This window comes from Chiloscyllium punctatum, chromosome 35 (assembly GCF_047496795.1).
Source record: "Chiloscyllium punctatum isolate Juve2018m chromosome 35, sChiPun1.3, whole genome shotgun sequence".
NCBI lineage: Eukaryota > Metazoa > Chordata > Chondrichthyes > Orectolobiformes > Hemiscylliidae > Chiloscyllium > Chiloscyllium punctatum.
The window spans coordinates 43979039-44003236 of NC_092773.1; the positions used below are offsets into that span (position 1 = coordinate 43979039).

Below are 24198 nucleotides of genomic sequence, written 5' to 3' on the forward strand. Positions count from 1 at the left end.
GGTGCTGAGTCTGAAGGTTGGGACTTAGATAATGTGGAGGGAGGGAAAATGAGGAAGCTGGAGAAATCTGCATTCATCCCTTGTAGTTGGAGGGTTCCTCGGTGGAAGATGAGGCGCTCTTCCTCCAGGCGTTGTGTTGCCATTGTCTGGCGATGGAGCAGGCCAAGGTTCTGCATGTCCTTGGCGGATTGGGAGGGGGAGTTGTAGTTTTCCGCCATGGGGCGGTTCGGTTGGTTGGTGCGGATGTCCCAGAGGTGTTCTCTGAAACATTCTGCAAGTAGTCGGCCTGTCTCCACGATGGAGAGGAGGCCCCATCGGGTGCAGCGGATGCAGTAAATGATGTGTGTGGAGGTGCAGGTGATATTGCGACGGATATGGAAGGATCACTTGGGTCCTTGTAGGGAAGTGAGGGGGAGGTGTAGGGGCAAGTTTTACATTTCTTGCGTTTGCAGTGGAAGGTGCCGTGATGGAGGTTGGGTTGGTGGGGAGTGTGTACCTGATGAGGGTGTCACGTAGGGAGTGGTCTGTCCGGAATGCTGAAAGTGGATGAGAGGGAAATATTTCCTTGGTGGTGGGGTCTGTTTGGAGGTGGCAGAAATGACGAAGGATGATACGATGTATCTGGACGGATATGGAAGGATCCCTTGGGGCACATCATTCTCCACACACATCATTTACTGCATCCAATGCACCAAATGTGGCCTCCGCTACATTGGGGAGACAGGCCGCCCACATGTGGAACATTTCAGAGAACATTTCTGGGGCATCCGCACCAACCAACACAACTGTCCCGCGGCGGAACACTTTAACTCCCCCTCCCAATCCGCCAAGGACATGCAGATCCTTGGCCTCCTCCATCGCCACACCATGGCAACACGATGCCTGGAGGAAGAGCGCCTCATCTTCCACCGAGGAACCCTCCAACTACAAGGAATGAATGCAGATTTCTCCAGCTTCCTCATTTTCCCTCCCTCCACCTTATCTCAGTCCAGACATTACATTTTCCCTTTGCTGGGCGTTACTTCAATGAAATTCATCTGTAAATGTTGAAAAGGTTTTTGGGCATGGGTGTGTGCTGCCTGACTCATTAGTGTTCCACTCCCCACATTATTAGTGACACTAGCTTTACAAAATTTCTGGTTGTAATGAGTAAATCCCTGACTGCATGAGTGTGCTGAAATCCTGTCATACATCCCCCCTTTTGACACATTGTCCTCACCGTGTTTCAGCTTGGCATAGAATGGAAAGAATGATGGTGATAGACAGGGTTTACCATTGGGGCTACACCATCTGCCTTCCCTGACACTGCATCCTGCTTTCGTCCACTCACGCTTTTCTTCCTGTGTGGCCTGTGACTGTAACTCCCATATATATGCAGTTGTGGTGCAATTTTTTCTTTCATACACATGGCAATCTGCTAATTTATTGGTTGGTGGGTTACTGTTTTTGCTGCTGAGTCTGCCCTTGCATTGTCTTGAGAAATAAAATCTTTTTTCATGATTGATTTCGGTAACAGGACCGCCTCCAGGAGGTCAGAAATCAGACCACAGTGTGTGATGGGCTTTCCGGTGGAGGTCAAGTAGCCCCTGTTTTTTCACAGCGTTCTAAAATCATGTACAACCCCGAATGTATATCTGCTATCGGTGTAAATATTCACTGTCTTTCCCGCAGCCTATTGTTAGGCCTCAGCCAAGGCAATCGGCTCCACTGCTTACGCTGACAGATGAGAAGGGAGTAATCCCGCTTTCACTATATCATCGGTCATACCCAACACTTTTCTGAGATGGCTCCTTGGTCCTGAATGCTGACTCGTCCGCAAAAAAACTCCACATCTGGATTCTGAAGTGGTAAATTCTGCAAATCTAGTCATTGGCTGCAAATTTCATTAGTTACAGCGACACAATCATGTGGGTCCCCGTCTCCTTCTGTGGGGAGACGGCTTGCAGGGTTAAGGACGTTACATCACTTTGTTTTAATATTAGGCATCTCCAAAAGCGCAGGGGTGTATCTGAGATAACGTGCTGCTGCCATGTGTGCGGCCCTTTGTTCAGAAAGCAACAAGGATAATGCATATGGGACCAGAAGGGTTAATTCATCGTAGCCAGCTATATCCCTGGACTCTACAACAGCTTTCTCAGATGCAGCCACGGCGCGCAGGCGTTTAGGCAATCTTGACGCTACCGGGTCTAGTTTAACTGAAAAATAAGCTACCGGCCTCAACCTTCCCCCATGATTCTGCAACAGCACAGATGTCATGCAGCCACACTTCCTTTCCATCATTTGTACAAAAGGCTTGTTTGAATTCGGAATTCTCAGCATAGGTGTAGTATTGAGCGCCCTTTTTAATTCAACAAAGGCACTCTCGGCATCTGGCGTCCACAGCAACGGACTCTGGTTCTGCAATACTTAGCCATGGGCTATGTCACTTACGGGCACCTCAAGGTTTGCGTAATGTGGGATAAACGATCTACAGTAGGAGCACATGCCCAAACCGGTTAGTAACTGTTTCTAAGTGTGAGGCTTTGGAATTTTCTGGATTGCTTGAACTCTGCCTTGCCTTGTTCAAATATTAATTGACCTAAGAACTTCACCTGTTGTTGCACAAATTGTAGCTTAGCGAAACTGGTTTTGTGCATTTCCCTTGCTATATGGCAGATCAACGCAAGGGTATCGTTCTCATATTGTTCCTTTGATGGTGCCGCTGTCAAGCAATCATCTACATACTGCAAAAGCACTGACGCCGGAGTTAGAGCAAGAGTCTCCAGACTCCTGCGTAGAGTCTCATTATATAAGGTGGGGGACTCAGAGTCACCTTGACGAAGTTGTGTCAAGGTATATGACTTCCATTTTAATGAAAAAGCGAACCAGAATTGACTGTCTGGGTGCACAGGTACACTAAAGCAGGCATTTGCTAAACCCACAACAGAAAACGGTTTATGGTCCGGTGGAATCTGAGCCAACACAGTCTAGGGTTTGGGAACATTTCGGGCGTGCGGGACAACAGCGCTACTGACTGACTGCAGGTCTTGAACAAGCCTCCAGTCTCCGGTTCACTGGGAATGTATGCCTTTTTGACTGGAAAAATGGGGGTTCTCACCGGTGAGTTTTCAGGGGGGATAATCACTGTAGCCTTTAGGAAGGATTCAAAGAATGGAGTAATTACATCTCTGGCTTCGGGTTTTAGTGGGTATTCCGCTCAGTCGGCACCATTTTTAATGTTGGGTCTGAGACTTCTATCTTAGGGTAACGCCAGGCTATCCCCCGAGGCTTTTCAGGGTTAGTGGGGGTTACCAGGACTGTCCTATCTGCCTGGGTTAGCCAATTTTGTTTCTTCTTATATGTCCGCACATCTGCATTGAACCAGACACCCACATCGGCCCTGAGGACTCAACCTTTCGTTCTTTGTGCCTGTAGTACCCATGGTCCCAAATCCTGCCACCTGTCACCAGACGCCTTCGCAAGTGACATATGAGGAGGGGAGACTTCCACATCAAAAATATAGGGTCTGCTTGTTGTTACAGATACCTTAGATAAGTTCACACTGGCTGCACATCCGTGATCAATCCAATAAAAATCGCACAACAACAACTGATCTTGTATAACCATTCTCCTGAACCAATCCTTCTCATATACTTCGTCTTGGCCGTCACGTTGTATGTGTGCTGTGCAGAGCAGCGTACGTCCAGCAAAAAAATCGGCGTTCATCGGATTAACATGGTTGCTTGCTTCCAGTGTGAGTGAATCGCTCACTGAATGTATCACCCCACCCCGGCTGATTCGCCACTCAGATCTCTACATCAGGGGTCGTGGGTCATAATTTCCAGCCTGTACTGGTAAATATTCCCGTTGCATTACCTGCAAGCTCGTCGGAGTACAGCGAAAGTCCAACCCCTGTCTCCCTGTGAGATCCCGACCCAGCAAATTTAAAGGCCAAAATTCCGAAAACAAGAAGGAGAATTGGAATGTTTCCCCATTACTAGTTTTGCACAGGAGGGGTGTGGAAAATCTCTCCCGCACCTCGATTCCTGATGCACCCATTCTGTCAGGAAACTTTCTCTCATCTTTATTTACGTATATTGTATAAACTGGCTTAATTTAAATAAGTTGCCGCTGTGTCTACCAAAAAGGTAACTGTTTTCCATTCCATATATAACATAGAGGTACACATCGACTTAGATATATTATTGTGATTATGAACAGACTGTCCACTTTTCACAATCTCAGCGCTCAACATAGAGGTTGGACATGTCTCAGTGCCCATCAAATTAGCGAAGAGATTAGTATAAGCGAGTCCTCGTTGCTTAGCATAAGGGAAAGGGGTTACCTGTACCTTGTGGGCTGCCCAACTTCACCTCAGCCTTTCCCTGTCAGTCACCCTACTGTCCAGCCTCCAGGGCCGATTGAAGCTTTCTCTGTGGGCATTGTCTCGCCCAGTGATCCATTGCTCTGCAACCAAATGACCCGCCAAATCTACCTCTGCCCACACCTCTTCCACGACCTCTTCCACTTCATCTTCAGGACCTCCACCTCTGCCTCTCTCTCTTCCTGCAGTACCTCCGTCCAACGGCTGGGTGAAAATTTGCATCATAGTAAGCTGAGATTTATGTGATTGCTGTTCCATCTTTAGTTTCCGCTTATCCTTGTCTTGGATAAGCAATTGTTCAGCGTGTATCGCATGTTGTTCTATCAAATTCAGCTTTCCCGTATCCCAGGTAATACATGTGGTTTTGTTTTACATTTATTTGTTCTTTTGTCCTTCATTCCATTGATGAAGCTGTTCCTCAAGTGGGCCTCAGACGGCGTGATTTCTGTCACCATTACGTCGTCGGGCGGTCTCAGTCCACTCTGGGCATTATGGACTTCAGTGAGGTGCGTAAGTTACTGGGCACTGTCTCAACTGTCCGTTGTTGACGCATTGCTATTTTGGTCATGTCCATTCGCACTGGGAATGCCTCCCTGTAGGTGGTTGCCAGTGCTGCAACGAAAGCATTAAAGTCTCCGTTCTGCTCCGCTTGCGAGTTGGCTACACTGGCATGCACATTTGCAGCTGGCCAGTTATACGTGATTTTCGTGACCTCGGCACCGAGTTTTCATCCCAGGAGCCGTCTCATCTCATGTGACGTGGGATGAAACTCAGGACAGAACTTTGTCACTTCTTTGGCGAACTGATTACCTCCAACCTCGTGAGTCAGACAAATAACCACAGGCACTTCCAGATCCTTCATGATGGACCAATACTGGATACCCTTCTTGACCTGCAACTTCAACCATAGTGGCTGAAACCGAACTACCTGGTTGAATGGTTATACGCCAGTACCCTCACTCTCTGATTCATGATCCGTCGGAGGTGTTCGCGAATCAGCCCTGTTAGTGATCACCTCCTTCTTTTGGGCATCTTGCTTCAATTGGTTGTGGGTACGGTGTGCGATGGTTGATGCAGCAGACCCTGAGGTGGCAGCTGTTGACGTGGAATGTTCGCCAGGTATATCTCGTAGGGGGGCTGTTGGTCTCGGAGCGCAGTCATCAAGGACGGAATCAGAAAAATTCTTAAGACACTGGACAGCATCGTTAGTGTGTTTTGCGCGCGCGTCTGCATGTGTGCTGGTTTTTGTACATGTATATGATCTGTCACTTACTTGATGTTTCCTTTCTCTTATGTCAGCTTCAGCCTTACACATATTATAAGCACTCCAAGTGACAGATTCTATTTTTCCCTTCATTTTCTCCTTCTCTCTCTCCAACATCAATCTCAATACTTCTAGCTGTCTTCTACTAAAACTTCCTCCCTCTGGTAAACGACACTCCTTGATCCACAAATCTAACGGCTTTACAGACTCTGGGCCGTAATAATTTAGCATGAATTGTATTTTTGGTTGGCCATTTCAAGTACTGTGTGGACTCTCCTTTTGTTTGCTCTTGATGGAGTCCATTTTTATTGTAACTGCCAAAGTGTTCAGCTCTCTCTCTCTCATGCGGTACTGTTATAGAACATAGAGCATAGAAAATCACAGCGCAGTACAGGCCCTTCGTCCCTCGATGTTGCACTGCCCTGTCATACTAATCTGAAGGCCATCCCTGTTACACTATTCCACAGACGTCGATATGCCTTTACAATGTCGACTTAATTGCACTTAAACTTGGCGAATCTACTACAGTTGCAGGCAAAGCATTCCATACCCTTACTACTCTCTGAGTCAAGAACCTACCTCTGACATCTGTCTTAAACCTTTCTTCCCTCACTTTAAATTTGCGTCTCCTCGTGTTTGACGTTCCCATACTTGGAGGAAGGCTCTCCCTGTCCACCCTATCTAAACCTCTGATGTCTCTATTAAGTCACCTCTCAACTTTCTTCTTTCGAACTAGAACAGCCTCAAGGCCCGCAGCCTTTCCTCGTAAGACATTCCTTCCATACCAGGCAATATCCTAGTAAATCTACTCTGCACCCTTTCAAGGCTTCTACATCCTTCTTATAATGCGGTGACCAGAACTGTACACAATACTCTAAGTATAGGCCGGACCAGAGCTTTGTACAGATGCAGCATAACCTCCTGATTGCGGAACTCAATCCCTCTATTAATTACGGCCAAAACACGGTATGCCTTCTTAACAACCCTGTCAATCTGGGTGCCAAATTGCAGGGATCTGTGCACATGGATAACGAGATCTCTCTGCTCATCTGCACTCCCAAGAATCCTACCATTAGTCCAGTACTATGCATTCTCAATACTCCATCCAAAGTGTATCACCTCACGCCTGTCTACATTAAACTCCATTTGCTTCCTCTCAGCCCAGCTCTGCATCCTATCTATGTCGCTCTGCAACCTACGACATCCTTCGTCACTATCCACAACAACACTGACCTTAGCCTCGTCCGCAAACTTACTAACCCACCCTTCTAAGCCCTCATCCAGGTCATTTATAAAAATGACGAATGCAGTGGACCCAACACCGACCCTTGCGGTACGCCGCTAGTAACTGGACACCAAGATGAATATGTTCCATCAACGACAACCCTCTGTTTTCTTTCAGCAAGCCAATTACTGATCCAGACTCCATATGTCTCCCACAATCGCATTCCTCTGCATTTTGTATAATATCCTACTGTGGGGCACACTATCGAACACCTTGCTGAAATCCATACACACCACATAAACCGGTTTACTCTCATCTACCTGTTTGGTCACTTTGTCAAAAAAACTCAGTAAGATTCGTCGGGCACGACCTACCCTTCACAAAGCCGTGATGACTGTCCCTGATCAGATTATTCTTTTCTAGATGGTTGTAAATCCTATCTCTTATAGGCTTTTCCAACACTTAACGAACAACTGAAGTGAGACTCCCTGGTCTGCAATTACCAGGGTCGTCTCAATTACCCTTTTTGAACAAGGGAACCACATTTGCTATCCTCCAGTCCTCAGGGACTGTTCCTGTAGACAATGATGATTTGAAGATCAATGCCAAATGCTCGGAAATCTCTTCCCCTGCTCCCCAGAGGATCCTAGGATAGATACCATCCAGCCCAGGGACTTGTTTATGTTCACACTCTGAATTATTTCTAATACCTCTTCCTTGTGAACCTCAGTCTCATCCAGACTAGATGCAAATATCTCTGTATCTTCCTGGCCAACATTTTCATTTTCTATTGTGAACACTGTCGAAAAAATTTTTTTAGTGCTTCCCCTATCTCCTCTGACTCCACACACAACTTCCCACTATTATCCTTGATTGGCCCGAATTTAACTCTCGTCATTCTTTTATTCCTGACATACCTATGGAAAGCCTTAGGGTTAACCGTGACCCTTATCCGCCAATTACTTCTAATATCTACTCCTGGCTCTGTTGAGCTCTCTATTTTAGGTCTTTCCTGGCTTCCTTATAACCCTCAAGCGTCCTAACCGAGTTTTCACATTTTGTCCGAGCATAAGCCTTCTTCTTCTTCTTGACCAAATATTCCACATCCTTAGTAAACCACGGCTCATGTGTTCTGTATCTTCCTCTCTGCCTGCCAGGTGCAAACTTACCTCGGACACACAGGAGCTTTTCCTTAATAAGCTCCACATTTTTAATGTGCTGATCCCATGCAGTTTCCTTCTCATTCTATGCTTCCGAAATCTTTCCTAATTGCATTGTAATTTCCCTTCCCCCAGCTGTAACTCTTGCTCAGTGGAGTACACCTATCCCTTTTCATCACTAAAGTAAACCTGACAGAATTGTGATGGCTGTCTCCAAAGTGCTCACTTACTTCCAAATCTAACACCTCGTTGCCCAGTACTAAATCTAAAATGTCTTCGACCCTTGTCCGCCTGTCTACATCCTATGTTAGGAAGCCCTCCTGCACACACTGGACAAAGAAATGACCCAGCTATAGTACTCGCACTGCTGTGATCCCAGTCAATATTTGGATAGTTGAAGTCCCCCATGAGAACTACCCTGCCTCTCTCACTCCTATCGAGAATCATCTTTGCTATTCTTTCGTCTACATCTCTGGGACGACTTGGAGGCCTATAGAAAACTACCAGCATGGTGACTTCTCCTTTCCTGTTTCTAACCTCAGCCCATACCACCTCAGGTTACGAGTCCCCAAACATCTTTTCTACAACTGTAATATTGTCCCTGATCAAAAAGTCACACCTTCCTCTGTTTTACCATCTTTTCTGTTCTTACAGAAACATCTGAATCGCGGAACCTGCAACAACCATTCCTGTCCCTGCTCTATCCATGTCTCCATAATGGAAACAACATCGAAGTTCCAGGTACCAAGCAACGCTGCCAGTTCATCCACTTTATTTCGGATGATCCTCGCGTTGAAGTAAACACACATCAAACCAGTTTCTCGTTTGCCAGTATCAGATCTTTAATTTTGAAACTCCCTACTCTCATCCTGTTTTGTACCTGTCCGACTATTTGGTTTCCCATCCCCCTACTGTATTAGTTTAAATCCACCTAAATATCTTTTGCGAATTTCCCACCCAGGATATTGGTGCACCTCTGGTTTAGATGAAGACCATCCTGCTTGTAGAGGTCCCACCTACCCCAGAAAGAGATCCAATTATCCAAAACCAGAAACCCTCCCTCCTGCACTATCCCTGTAGACACGTGTTCAACTCCTTTCTCTCCCTATTCCTCACCTCACTAGCACATGGCACGGGCAGCAAACCAGAGAAAACAACTCTCTTTGTCCTCGTTCTAAGCTTCCATCCTTGCTCGCTGAATTTCTACTTTTGGGCGGCACGGTGGCACAGTGGTTAGCACTGCTGCCTCACAGCGCCAGAGACCCGGGTTCAATTCCCGCCTCAGGCGACTGACTGTGTGGAGTTTGCACGTTCTCCCCGTGTCTGCGTGGGTTTCCTCCGGGTGCTCCGGTTTCCTCCCACAGTCCAAAGATGTGCCGGTCAGGTGAATTGGCCATGCTAAATTGCCCGTAGTGTTAGGTAAGGGGTAGATGTAGATGTGGATGTAGGGGTATGGGTGGGTTACGCTTCGGCGGGGAGGTGTGGACTTGTTGGGCCGAAGGGCCTGTTTCCACACTGTAAGTAATCTAATCTAATCTAAAACTGATCATGTAAGTAATCTAAAAGTCCGCATCTCTCTTCCGACCCATGTCGTTGGTGCCAATGTGAACCACAACTTGTCTCTGCTCTCCCTCCCCCCGAAGGATCCCAAAAACATGGTTAGAGACATCACGGACCCTGCCACCCGGGAGGCAACACACCAACCGTGAGTCTCTCTCGTCCCCACAGATACTCCTATCTGTCCCCCGAACTACAGATCACCAATGACTACTGCTCTGCTCCTTTTCCCCTTCCCTTCTGAGCAGCAAGTGTCCCCTGCTTTCCCCTCGTAAGTTATCCACCCCAACAGTATCCAAAACGGTATACTTATTGTGGAGGGGAATGGCCACCGGGGATCCCAGCACTGCCTGCCAGCTCCTTTTCTGTCCCCTAACTGTCACGCATCTGTCTTTTTCTTTTATCTGGGGAGTGACGACATATCTTTTCCCTTTGACTTGCTTTCTTACCTCCGGAGGTCCCCTCTCGCATCGGACAAGTCCGCCTCAATGCCTTGGTTTTCGAAACCAAGTCACCACGTTTCCAGTACGCCTTTGGCTCCAAGTCTATAACCATCCTTAAAAGTGCTGTCTCATAAACACTCTAGAGACGGTTATCCCCTTTCCTTGGGTTTTGCTCTCGTACACCGCGAGAGTTCACTGAACCCTGTTCCTGTTGTATTTATTTCTTAGAATGATTCTCCATGTAGGATTAGTTAAGCCACGACTCTTACCCCACCTCTCTTCAATTCGAACGCCAGCGCTTAGGCGATCGACACATTTCTCTGTCCTCTCACGCATAAGGGCCAATTGTGTGCTCGATATGAAGAGAAACAGTCGCCTGGTAGCGGGATGAGCCCCCAAGTTTACTGTCGTGTAAACTAAATTGACTTGACTCAACTATTAGCAAGGGCAAAGAAAGGAACTTTATTTAAATTCTGCAGAATTGAACCCAGTACATTCACCTCGACGCCTCAATGTCAGGATTATCTGAGCATTGTTCAGATACTTGCCTTATACTGATACTTATCACACACTCAAGGGCAAAGACTGGGAAAACTCAAGTTGTTATTCTCTCAACCCCTGGTCTTGGACATGACAGTTCTTATGCTTTCACTGTGTCCGACTGTTGCAAGGTGGAGTTGAATGTTTATAAAACTGAACCAGAGACAAGCTGGCTGCAAACGTGACCAAATTATTGTTTACAAAGCTAAGCACAGCATTAAATGTTAGAAAAGCAATCTCTTTCAAATTTCACAGTAAATGGATAATTTTCCCTTACAGTAACTAAGAGGATTCATGAGGGCACAGTGGTATATGTCATCGATATGGACTTCAGTCAGGCGTTCGACAAGGTTTCCCATGGGAGACTGATTAGCAAGGTTAGATCTGAAGGAATGCTGGGAGAACCAGGCATTTGGATACAAAACTGTCTGAACGGTAGAAGGCAGAGAGTGTTGGTGTAGTGTTGCTATTCTGACTGGAGGCCTGTGACCAGTGGAGTGCCAAAAGGATCAGTGCTGGGCCCTCTACATTTCGTCGGTTACATAAATGAGTTGGATGTGAGCATAAGAGGCATCGTCAATAAGTTTGCCGATGACACCAAAATTGGAGGTGTAGTGGACAGCAAAGTAGGTCACCATAGATTACAACAGGATCTTGATCAGATGGGACAATGGGCTGAGAAGTGGCAGGCGGATATTAATTCTGATAAATGCGCGGTGCTGCATTTTGGGAAAGCAAAGCTCAGCAGAACTTTTCCACTTAACAGTCAGGTCATAGGGAGTGTTGCTGAACAAAGAGACCATGGAGTGCAGGTTCATAGCTCATTGCAAGTGGAGTCGCTGGTAGATTGGATAGTGAAGAAGGCGTTTGGCATGCTTTGATTTATTGGTCACAATATAGCGTCCATTTACTGGCTGTCCAGGACCTTGTTTAGGCCGCTTTCGGAATATTGCATGCAATTCTGGTCTCCTACGTATCGGAAAGATGTTATGAAACTTGACAGGGTCCAGAAAGTATTTCCAAGAATGTTGCCAGCGTTGGACGATTTGAGCTTTCGGGAGAGGCTGAAAAGGCTGGGGATGTTTTACATCGAGCGTTGGAGGCTGGGGGGTGACCTTATGGAGTTTTACAAAAGTGATGAGGGCCATGGATAGGAAAAATCGCCAAAATATTTTCCCGGGTGTGTGTGAGTCCACAATTAGAGGTCATAGTTTTCGGGTGAGAGGTGAATGATATTAGAGAGATCAAAGAGACAACTGTTTCACGCAGATGGTTGAACGTGTATGGAATGACCTGCCAGAGCAAGTGGTGGAGGCTGGAAGAGAATATGAACAGGAAGGCTGAGGAGAGATATGGGCTGGGTGCTGACAGGTGGGACTTGATTGGGTTGGGATATCTGGTCGGCATCGACGGCTTGGACCGAAGGGCTAGTTTCCTTGCTGGACATTTCTATGACTGTACGACTAGTTCAGCACAGATCAAACCAGATAGCCGATTTTCCAAAGACCGCAATTGCCCCTCCCACGTGGTTGATGAAGCCCTCCCCTGCATCTCATCCATTTCCTGCATCTTCACACTCGAAAGACACACCTCCAACCCCAAAACGGGGAGAGCCTCTCTGGTTATCACCCTCCACCCCAGCTACCATTTGCAGTCAACGTTCAGCCTTCACCATTTCTGCCACTTACAAACAGAACCCAACACCAGAGATATATTAGTCTCATCAGTCTTAACCGTTTGAAAGGAAGACCATTCCTTCTGCTACTCTCTCGTCAGGACCACTCCCACACCAATCCACCCAACCATCCTAGCCGCTTCCTTTGCCACCGCAGGAATTGCAAAACCTGGGCCCACACGTCCCACCAACCAGGGTCCAAAGCCACAAAGCAACCTTCCACATCCATCAGACTTTTCCCTCCATTTCCATACATGTCAGTTACTGTATCCATTGCTCCCGATGTAGTCTCCTCTACATTTAGAAGACAGGATGTGGACTCGAAGAGCGCTTCAGTGAACATCTGCAGGACACCTGCACCGTCCGCCTCATTGCCGAAAACTTCAATTACCCTCCCACTCCACCGAGGACATGCCGGTCCTTTGCCTCCTCCATCGCCACTCACTTCCCACCCGACTTTGTAGAAATCACACCTCATCTTCAGCCACGGCAACCACCAGCCCCATGGTATCAATGTGGATTTCACCAGTTTCCCCATGTCCCCTCCCCCCACCTAATCCCAGTTCCAAACTTTCATCTCGGCATGGCGCTCATGGCTTGTCATACCTGCTTCCCACTTATCCGCCCACTCTTCCTTCTGACCTATCACCATTCCCCCACTTCAATCCACCTTTTTCACTCTCAGCTGCCTTTCCCTAAGCCCCAAGCACCTGCCATTTAATCTCTCCAACCCCGAGGCTCAAACCCTCAACCTGAATGAAGGGCTTTTGCTGAAATGTCGATTTGCCTGCTCCTCCGAAGATGCCTGAACTGCTATCCTTATCGAGCAACACACTCCTGACTAATCTCCAGGATCTGCACTTCTCCCTTTTTCCGACGTAATTGAAGCTGTATTTTGAGTGTCAGCTTCATTCTATTTGTGTATTGCACGCTCTGTCCGCCCACAAAACTCAGGCAAGAGATTAGATTACTTACAGTGTGGAAACAGGCCCTTCGGCCCAACAAGTCCACACCGTACCCGCCGAAGCGCAATCCACCCACACCCCTACATCTACCCCTTACCTAACACTACGGGCAATTGAGCATGGCAAATTCACCTGACCTGCACATCTTTGGAGTGTGGGAGGAAACCGGAGCACCCGGAGAAAACCCACGCAGACACGGGGAGAACGTGCACACTCCACACAGAGAGTCGCCTGAGGCGGAAATTGAACCCAGATCTCTGGCGCTGCGAAGCAGCAGTGCTAACCACTGTGCCACCGTGCCGCCCACTAACCCTGTTAGTAACCTAATCTGACCTTGTTCTTGATTGCAGATGCTGCTTTTCATACATTGTTTAAATTCTGACATATTCAATATGTCACTGTTTTCTCGATTCTGTACCTTCATTGTCAGGGTGATGACCGATCAATTGTGCATTAGCAGAAATTAGGTGCACTTTCCCACATACCAAAGAATCATCACATTACTTTTGATTCCTACAAGACTTCACTGTGCAAGAAAGAGAAAAGAACAACTTTAGTAACTTAAGATCAGTTGAGTTGAAGAATCCCAATCTTTAACTGCTGTGGTCAGATCGACTCGATCGTCCTTCTTCTGAGGAGTTCTGTGAGTTTATAAAATAATCCTACACAGATGCATGAGTTTCAAGCAACAGATCAAACATTTGTGTAAAATTTTCCACCCTTTTTATTCACTTGTGTCCGAATTGTGGACAGTTCTTAATCATCCCAATCAAAGTGTCAGACTCTTGCTGATGATCCTCGCTGCATTCCTGCCCATTCTCTGTGAGAATGAATTCTCTCCTGACTGGTTAAAGATAGTTCCCTATGGGAGAATATGTCACTGTATCGATGATGTCAAAATGCAGCCCGATTCTCCGGGACAAATAAATCGTTTCATGTCCGGCTGTTCCTCAAAGAAGTAACATGTATTTAGGACCCACTCAAGTGCAGGTTTACAGTGAATTCACACGTTCTTTATTTCACATATAACACATCATACATTACTGAAAGCTAAACATCTTGGTACATACAAATTTCCAGGTGCATTTATTAAAATGAACGTCTGCCACAACATCTGTCTACGTGGGCCTGCTCTGATTCTGCATTGAAATTCGCATTTCCAAAGTGAACGACTTCACACTTGTTCTGGTTTAACTCCATCTGCCACATATCAGCCCAGTTCTGCAACCCTGCAATGTTCCGTTGCAATCCACAACAGCCGAATACACTATCGACAATTCCACCAAGCTTCATGTCATCGGCAAAATTACTACCTCACCTCTCTTCTACCTCATCTAACTCATTTATAAAAATCGCAAAGAGCAAAGCCCCCCTAACCAATCACGAAGGACGTTCACTGGACACCGACCTCCACGATGCCGTATCCAATAATCTTCAGTGTACACTTGATGGTCACTGTTATTGAGGAACTGTTTATAATGTAATTTATTAAGCCTGCCAAAGCTAACGGTAACAGATGAAAATTAACTGAGTATCGTGCATTACTTTGCCGCTTTGGAAAGTTAAGGAAATACTTCTGTCTGTAATTTATCCTCCAGCATTCAAGAAAAAAGGCTTTCATGGTGAGGGAAGAAACGGAAATCAATCTTTACATTGTATAGATTTAATGAAGGATGGAAGCATTTCATATCTGTCCCTCCAGACTCTGTCAGTTCATGGCTCGTTATTTATTCTCCACTCATTAATACGTTTACTTATCATTGTATAAAAGTAACAGATGTCGTCAGTGTTACGAAAACATTGATCATCTGCGCGGCTGCCAAGATGTCTCAGCAGGTCGGATGATTGGTTGAATCGCTTCCAACACGAGGAATGAATGAATGGCTTCTCCCCGATGTGAACCCACAGGTGCCTCAGCAGCTTGAACCCCTGAGAGTATCCTTTCCCACACACACAGCATTATTCATAGAGAGTGTTGCAAATATAGAATGAGTTGCCAGAGGGAGAGGTAGCGGCTGATAGCAGTACAAAGTTTATAATGCATCAGGATTGGTAAATGAGTAGGAAGGGTTGAGAGAGTTATGTGTCAAATGCTGACAGACAAGATGAAGTTATGAATGATATATTGTCAGCGTGGACAATTTGGACTGAAGCATCTGATTCTGTGCTTTCAATGCCTATGTCTCTCTCTCTCTCTCTCTCTCACTCTCTCTCTCTGTCATATCTCGATGCGATCTGCCCTCAGTTCAGACAAAGAGGATTGGGGCTGGGTCAGTGGAAAGTGGATAGGCACACTTCGAACCATTTTTACCCAATCTTATCCCTGGGAGTGGATAAACTGAAGTCTACTCCAGTACTGGCAGACTTCGATTTTGTTCCATGCAATGAAGGTGTGTGTGAAAAAGACATGGAGGGTGTGTGAGACGGTGAGTGGTAGAATGTGGGTGTAAAACATGGTGAGGCTGTGTGAGACAAAAACAGGAATGATGCATGTGGGCAGACAGGCAGCATATGTGTGACAACGATAGGCAGGATGCTTGTGTCCTCAAACATGAGAGAGGGTTTTGATAATGTATTTATCTTCAGACTTGCCATTGAATAATTTAATAGACAGTTTGCATATCCAGCTGCCATTTGATGCTTTTTTCTGGAAATATTAGCATAAAGTATTTTATATACAATCCCTCAGCACTATCACTCCGACAGCGCTCGCTCACCTCACACTGAACGGGCGACGATGGTAATTTCTCAGCACTGACCCTGTGACAGTATCCTCTCGCTCAATACTGACATTCCAGCAGTACCTGCTCCCTCAACACTAACCCTCTGACAGTGCCCATTCCCTCAGCATTAATCCTGTTACAGTAACCGGTCCTTCAGAACTAACTTTCTAAGAGTATCTGCATCCTCAGCACTGATGTCTTGACAGCGTCAGCACCCACAGCACTGACCCTCCAAAAGCGCCGCTCTTTCAGCACTAACTTTTTGTGTTGGAAAGGGAAAGCACCGTTCCATCAGTTCTGGCACTCCGAAAATAGATGCTGTCTTGGGTCTCTCATTGGAGCCTCGTCCTTGTGCACTATTTTACTCTCTTGCACAGTGTTCAGAAGATTCGAAGTAATCAAAGGTATCATCGGTGAATTCCTGCGCCAAATGATAATAATCTCCTGCGAGTTAAGGAAACAGAGGGAGATGAGCTGAAAAAACTATTTGTCCCAATCAACATTGATGAATTCCTGTCTCATCCTCAACACAGGTCTAAAACCTGCGGCCAGACTGCCTCTTACTAATAGTCACAGGCAACATTGGACTTAGTACTAGGTAATGGCCAGGCCAGGGGTTAGATTTGGATGTAGGTGATCGCAAACACAATTCGGTTATGTTTACTTAAGCAATAGAAAGGGATAGTTACTTACTGCAGGGAAAGTCTTATGATTGACGGAAAGGCAATTATGATGCGATTTGGCAAGATTTAGTATGTACAGGATGTGGAAGGAAACTGATGGGATGACCACAAGTGAAATGTGGAACTTACTCAAGGAACTGCTATTGCACGTACTTGATGAGTATGTACCTGTCAGGCATGAAGGAAGTTGTCGAGCGAAGCAGCCGTGGTTTACGAAAGAAGGTGAAGTTCATGTCAAGAGAAAGAAGGAGGCGAATGTTCGGGTTTGACGTGAAGGCTCAGTTAGAGCGATTGAGTTTTACAAGTTAGTTAGGAAAGACCTGAACAGAGAGTCCAGCAGCGCCAGCGGAGGACATGAGAAGTTGTTTGCGGATAGAATCTTAGAAATCCCTAAGTATTTCTACGTGTATGTGGGGAATAAAAGAATGACGACAGTAAGATTAGGACCAATCAAAGATAGTAGTGAGGAATTGTGTATGGAGTCAGAGGAAATAGGATGGCGCCAAATGAATAACTTTCGTTAGTGTTCTTACTGAATTAGATCAACGTTGTCGAGGAGAATCTGACATACAGGCTACTAGACTAGATGCGACTGAGGTTTACAAGGAGGACCTGTCAACAATTCTGTAAGGTGTGAAAATAAGTAAGTCTCCTGGGTGAGATGGGATCTATCCAAGGATTTCCTGGGAAGCGCGGGAGGAGATTGAAGAGCCATTGCCTTTGATCTTTATTTGGTTATTGTCAACAGGAAGATCACTCGAAGATTGGAGGAAAACAGAAGTTGTTCCCTTGGTCAAGAAGGATAATACAGATGACCCAAGTAATCATAGACCAATGAGCCTTACGTCTGTTGTATGAACAAATTATGGAAATGATTATGAGAGATAGGATTGACAATCATTCAGCAAGCAACAATTTGATTTCAGATGGTCAACATGGTTTCGTGAGTTTTTTGAGAAGGTGCCCAAACATGTCGATCAGGGTAGGGCACTTGCCGTGGTGTACATGGACGTCTGTAAAACCTTGGATAAGATTCCACATGTTAGGCAGTTGGAGAAAATGCGGAGGCATGGGATTGATGATGATTTCGCAGTTTAGATGAGAAACTGGCTTTCTGTTAGAAGGTAGCAAGTGGTGACTAATGGAAAATATTCAGACTGGAGTCCGGTTATGAGTGGTGTGGCACAAAGATCTATGTTGGGACCACTGTTGTTTGCCATTTTCATAAATGACTAAAACGCAGGCAAAGGTGGATGGGTTCGTAAGTGTGTAGATAACACTAAAGTTGGCGGAGTAGTGGACAGTGTGGAAAAATGTTGCAGTTTGCAGGGGCGGTCGGATAAACTGCAGAATTGGTCTTAGAGGTGGCAAATACAGTTTATTGCATCTACATTTGAGGTGATTAACTTTGGGAACATCGGTAGGAATGCAGAAAACTGAGTTAGTTGAAAGATTCTTGGTAATGTGGATGTGCAGAGGGATCTTGGAGTCCATGTACATAGATTCCTGAAAGTTTCCAGCCAGTTTGATAGTGCTGTTAAGAACGCATACGTTGTGTTAGGTTTTATTGATCGATGATTGAGTTCCTGAAACATAATGCAAAGCTGCAACTATACAAAACACTTGTGTGGCTCCACTTGGAATATTTTGTACTGCCTGGTCCCCCAATTCCAGGAAGGATGTGGAAGCATTGGAAAAGTTGCAGATGGTATTCAAAAGGATATTTCCTGTTCCGGAGGGAAAGTCTTATGAGGAAAATCTGAGAGACTTGGGTCTGTTCTCATTGGAAAGAAAAGGCTAAGAGCGGATTTGATACAGAGTTACAAGATGATAAGAGGATTAGATAGGGTAGACAGTGGAAGTCTTTTTCATAGGATGATGATGTCAACTTGTATGGGTGGCCATAAATACAACTTGAGGTGTTGTAGATTAAAGCCAAATTTCAGAGGCAGGTTCTTTGCTCAGAGAGTAGTAAGGGCGCGGAATACCCTGCCTGTCGATGTAGAAAAACAATAACTGCACATGCTGGAAACCAGATTCTGGATTAGTGGTGCTGGAAGAGCACAGCAGTTCAGGCAGCATCCCAGGAGCAGAAAAATCGACGTTTTGGGCAAACGCCCTTCTGCCTTTTTTCCTGATAAAGGGCTTTTGCCCGAAACGTCGATTTTGCTGCTCCTTGGATGCTGCCTGAACTGCTGTGCTCTTCCAGCACCACTAATCCAGTGCCTGTCGATGTCGTTAGCTCAGCAACATTAGGGAGATGTAAACAATTCTTGGATAAGCACATGGATGATGATAGGACAGTATGGGGGATGACCTGAGAAATATTCACAGGTCGACGCAACATCAAAAGCGAAAGGGTCTGTGCTGCGTTGTATTGTTCTATGTTCTGAAGCCAAATCTCCACTTTGGTAACGTCCAACCTCATGGCATCATTGGGGTTTCACCAGTTTCCACATTTTCCCTCCCCCACCTTACCCCACTTCACAATTTCCAGCTCAGCACCGTCCTTATGAGCTGTCCCATTTGTCCCATTTCCTTCCCACCCATGTACATCACCCTCCCCTCCAAACTATCAACATTACACCCACCCCGTGCACCTATTGCTATCTTAGCTACCTTCAGCCCAGCCCCATCATCTCACATTTTTCTCTCCACACTCGAGGCTTCCAACCAAATTCCTGATGAAAGGCTTTTGCATGAATCGTGTTTTTCGTGCTCTTCAGATGCTGCCTGAGATGCTCTGATTTTGAAGCACCACATTTTGACTCTAATCTGCACTCCTCACTTTCCCCTATTAATCATGAGTGTCCTTAACCTCCACTCTCCCTTCCCTGACTCCATTTTCAATAAAGTTTAGTGATCTGTAAACAATACATCAGCTATGTCCCAAGAACAGCACGAGACATATCTTGGTTTTCGATTAATTTGGAGCCTCCTTCGTTTCAGTCATTCCCTGGGATATCATCTCTTTCATTGTGAGCATTACGAAAGGACATTCTTTTTAGCAGAAAAAAATCAGTCTGTCACTAACCATTGTTTGTTTCACGCAATATTCTGGAGTTTCTCTTGGTTTTAATTGCAGTTAGTCTTTTTGAATCTTCCCACCAAATGCATGACCTCAATCGCCCGACATGACATTACACCGACAAGGATTTTGCACACCCACTGAACCTGTGTCTATCCATTTCCAGATTCTGCTGTCCTCATCACAACCTGCCCTCCCAGTAATTGTGTATCGTCAGTAAAACTGGACACATTTCACTCAGCCAATTCGTCCAAGTCATTAATGCAGATATAAGTCATTGAAATCCTATGACTGACCTTTCCAGCACTTGAGTAATTACATCTTTGCAACTTGAAAAATACCAAATAATCCAGATTTTGTGTCTTCCATTAAGTAAACAATGGACAAGCATGGCTTTTGTTTTTACTCAACACCGTGAACTCTTACCGACTGTAATGACTTTTGATGTGGTCCCTTATGGAATGCCGACCAAAAGTTGATCAACTCGGCATGTGATATTATAAAAGACGTCTGACAAAGTTGTCAAGTGTGTTTTTCGTTTCAACTAATGATGTTGACTCAGTTTGTTTCCAATCAACTTTTCTCAACGTCCTGCTATTTTTTTTCTTCACAATGGTCTTTCACAGTATCCAAGTGACAGACAAGATATTGGAACAGATGGAAGTCATTCCAACCATCAGGTCGTCGCCACCTTTTAATGAGGTCATATCTGATTTGGTTCATTTTAAACTGAAAAGATCCCCCTTATCCCCGTCTCCCTTTATTCCCCAAGTGACTAATTGGCTCGCCATCTCAGCCTTGATCATACCCAGCCTTGACAGCTCTCTGTTGAAAAACATTCTGCAGATTTGCTGCCCTCTGAAAGAGAGAAAATACTCCTCATGTGTGTGTCAAATGATTAACAGTTCACCTGAGATTGGGCTCTATATATTCGACACAAATGTCAGTTTTCAGTAAATATCTTCATTCCCAGTCCATAAGACAATAAACCATAAGACATAGAAGTGGAAGTAAGGCCATTCGGCCCATCAAGCCACTCCGCCATTCAATCATGGCTGATGGGCATTTCAACTCCGCTTACCCGCATTCTCCTCATAGCCCTTAATTCCTCGAGACAATAAGAATCTATCAACTTCTGCCTTGAAGACATTTACCGTCCCGGCCTCCACTGCACTCTGCGGCAATGAATTGGCCTCTGGAAACTGACTCTAATCCGTGGCAACATTTCCTCCAGAACACCAACCCGCCCATCTGCAATGCACCCTCCCCCATCATTATTAACAGACCACGGTTACAGAATCACGAGAAAACTCGGGAACACACAAGTTACGAAAAACCCTCGAAGCCAGTCAGACTGCTGTTGTAGAAAAGTTGTTTGCTGTGACATGGATGTGTTTGTAGAGGATGCAGGACTGTTGCCATCTCATTACAGTGAATGTCCCAGGTTTTATTTTGGAAAAATAAAACTGATTGAGGACAACAATCGCTTCGGGAAGGTCAGGCTGAAGTTTGAGTTCGTGAAAAGCCTGTTTTATGGATCGTGCAACGAGTCAGCTCACCCGTCTTTGTTGCGTAATTGGTCAACACGTTCATCCATTAACCGAACAGTTGGTGGTTTGGGACCACCCAAGGTCGGATCTCTCATGGGTCATACTTCATTGGTTTTCTTTCCTGCACAGCTCTGGGTATTTAATGTGGACAGGAAAATGTTCCCCAAACAGGAATCTAGTCGGGAACCAGAAAGGAATTTCTGTATTGTTTAAATGGCTAATGTAAAGGAATTTGGATTTTCAGAATCTGAAACAAAAATATAAAATGCTGGGGAAAGACTGGGGTTTGCCAGCACTACTGGGAGAAAGCGGAGTTCGAATAACGTAATAAACATTGAATCGCCCTTTCCCAGCCCAGATACTGCTAGAACTGCTGCGTATTTTCCTGCAATTTCCGCCTTCTTTTAATCTGAATATCGATTCTACCTATTGGAGTGACACACCCAGACCCACTTTGTCCCGACATTTCATCGATTTGAAAGCTGTGGTTTTCGAATTCAAATAAACCAAACAATGATTCAGAACTGCTAAGCTCAGCAGAGACAGAGACCTGGAAATAACTAATTTAACAATCAACGCCCGCCCTCGTGTAGTTGTGGCCGAGTGGTTAAGGCGATGGACTTGGAATCCATTGGGGTATTCCCACGCAGGTTCGAATCCTATCAACTACGATAGAGGGCGGAGTTTGCTTTGGACTTTCTTTCTTGGGATTCAGATTACGGCAGAGAGAATCACTTCATTCAGGCCATGCATGGTGCAAACCTCCACTGCACTCAAAGAACTGCACAAATGTACACTTGCATTGCCAATTTGTTTAGACTCGTTACGACACAGGGTAAACCATCCTGCTTAATATAAAACACAGAAACGATTTATGCCGTACAGTAATCTGCAAAAATTCGATAGGCCAAGAACTGCACAACGTAAAAATTAAGAACTTTATTTCTAAAATAAAAGAGTAATTCATTAACAAACTACGATTAACAATGTATTTTCTTTAACCAATTTTGACGTTTCCTTCAATAATACTATTCAGATAACAATTCCAATTAAAGTTAATAAAACAGCTTTTCTCTTCTCAAAACCAGGCAGCTGTAGGTTCTTTTCTTCAGATCTTCCTGTGTCTTCTTTTTCCTTGTTAGGAAATTCTGTGTCACACATCACCGATCGAAAAGGTATTTTTCAGAGTTTACTTTTTTCAAGAAGATTGTGACATGCAAGGACTTGGCAGTCCTCCTCACAATTGTGCAATGTCCGCCGTATCATACCCCAGAGCATCTGATTGTGTCATTGCTTTGTAAGATTTTCAAGAGACACAATTCAAATTTGAATTGAAATTAATATTGTATGCTGGATAAAATTTAAAATGAGTGGTCAACTCGAAATGGTTATGTCTCCAGGCAATGAGCTAATTGAGTTGTTCGACCCAGTATTACTTTGTGGTGTTCTTGATAACACTTGTTGCAGTGTCTGGTTATTCTGCTGCTTTTAACTTTCTTAACCGTGCACCAATATGTTTAAAACACCTCTCCTCTTCAGGAAAAATGAACCATCATAATGAAGATATGTTTACATTTTAATTTTTCAATACTTTACCCTGACATACCGGTAAATTTTATAAAATATCGCCTTAATTTTTCCTATATATACACATAAAACATTAAATAATGACAAATCTCATCTAAATGCCATAAATTGAATCTGCGATAACGTGTCTGTGAATACATTCTACAGATACACAACATATACGATTTATAAATGGGAAGTCTCTACATAAGAAGCCAACGAAATAGTATCATATTCTTATATATAAAACGTTTTAGTGGATTGTGCTCAGTGAACGTAACCATTTCTGAACAATTGTTCGGCCACATACATTAAATCTTTAAGGCCAGTACCAAAATCAATTGTTCTTTTTCGATTATGGAGCATTTCCTCTGGTAGATGTTGATTTTCTTTGAAAAGTAACCAACTAGCAGTTCAATCCCATGCTCATTTTTCCTGTTGGAGTACAGCTCCAATTCAAACGTCACTACCATCGATGACGACTTGAAACGTTTTTGAGAAGTTTGGTGTGCGTACAACTGGTTTGGTGGTGAATATCGACTTCAAATGGTCGAATGTCTCCTGGCATGGTATTGTCCACTGAAATGTTGTATTCTTATTCAGAAAATTGGTTAACTGTGCCACTTCACGAGTATAGTTTGGAACTGACTTCTGACAGAGTCTGCTGAGTCTGAAGAATTGAAGAAACTCTTTCTTCGCGGTTGATCATGTAAATTCCTCTGTAGCCTTCGTCTTGACGTTCCGGGGGAGGCGGAGTCAAACTTCCATGACCGATGTTACATCCCAAGAATGTCACCTCTGCTTTCGTGAATTCTGTTTTATTTATGTTTAGCATCAGTTTTGCTTCTCATGGTCGTTCAAAGAGCTCTGCCAACAATCTTTTGTGATCATTCCTTGAATTGCTAAAGATCATGACATCGTCCAAATAGACTGCACAGTTTCTCAACCCAGCCACAACTCTGTACATGTGTCTTTGGAGTGTGGCGGGCTTGTTCTTCAGTCGAACCTGCATCACTTTAAGCGGACATCGCCTGTATGGAGATGCAAACGCAGAAATCTGTTCACCAACTTTGAAAATAGTATCTGCTCGTGGCTACGCATTATGCTCGCATTATGGCCCATCTGATCAAGATCCTGTTGTAATCTGTGATAACTTTCTTTGCTTTCCACTACTGCTCCAATTTTGGTGTCATCTGCAAACTTACTGACTATGCCTCTTATGCTCACATCCAAATTATTTATATAAACGACGAAAGGAAGAGGATCCTGCACCGATCCTTTTGGCACTCTGCTGGTCACAGGCCTCCAGTCTGAAATGCAACCCTCCACCACCATTCTCTGCCTTCTACCGTTCAGCCTGTTCTGTATCCAAATGGCTAGTTCTCCCTGTATTCCTTCAGATCTAACCTTGCTAATCAGTCTCCGAAGGAAAACCTTCTCCAATGCCTTACTTAAG

At 44.9% G+C, this 24198-nt stretch overlaps 1 non-coding gene across 1 annotated transcript; it reads left to right on the forward strand.

Moving 5' to 3' along the window:
* The first annotated feature begins 21765 nt into the window (after window positions 1–21765).
* On the forward strand, window positions 21766–21847 carry trnap-ugg (transfer RNA proline (anticodon UGG)). The gene has a single exon. It is a non-coding gene; the product is annotated as a tRNA-Pro (tRNA).
* Window positions 21848–24198: the final 2351 nt, after the last annotated feature.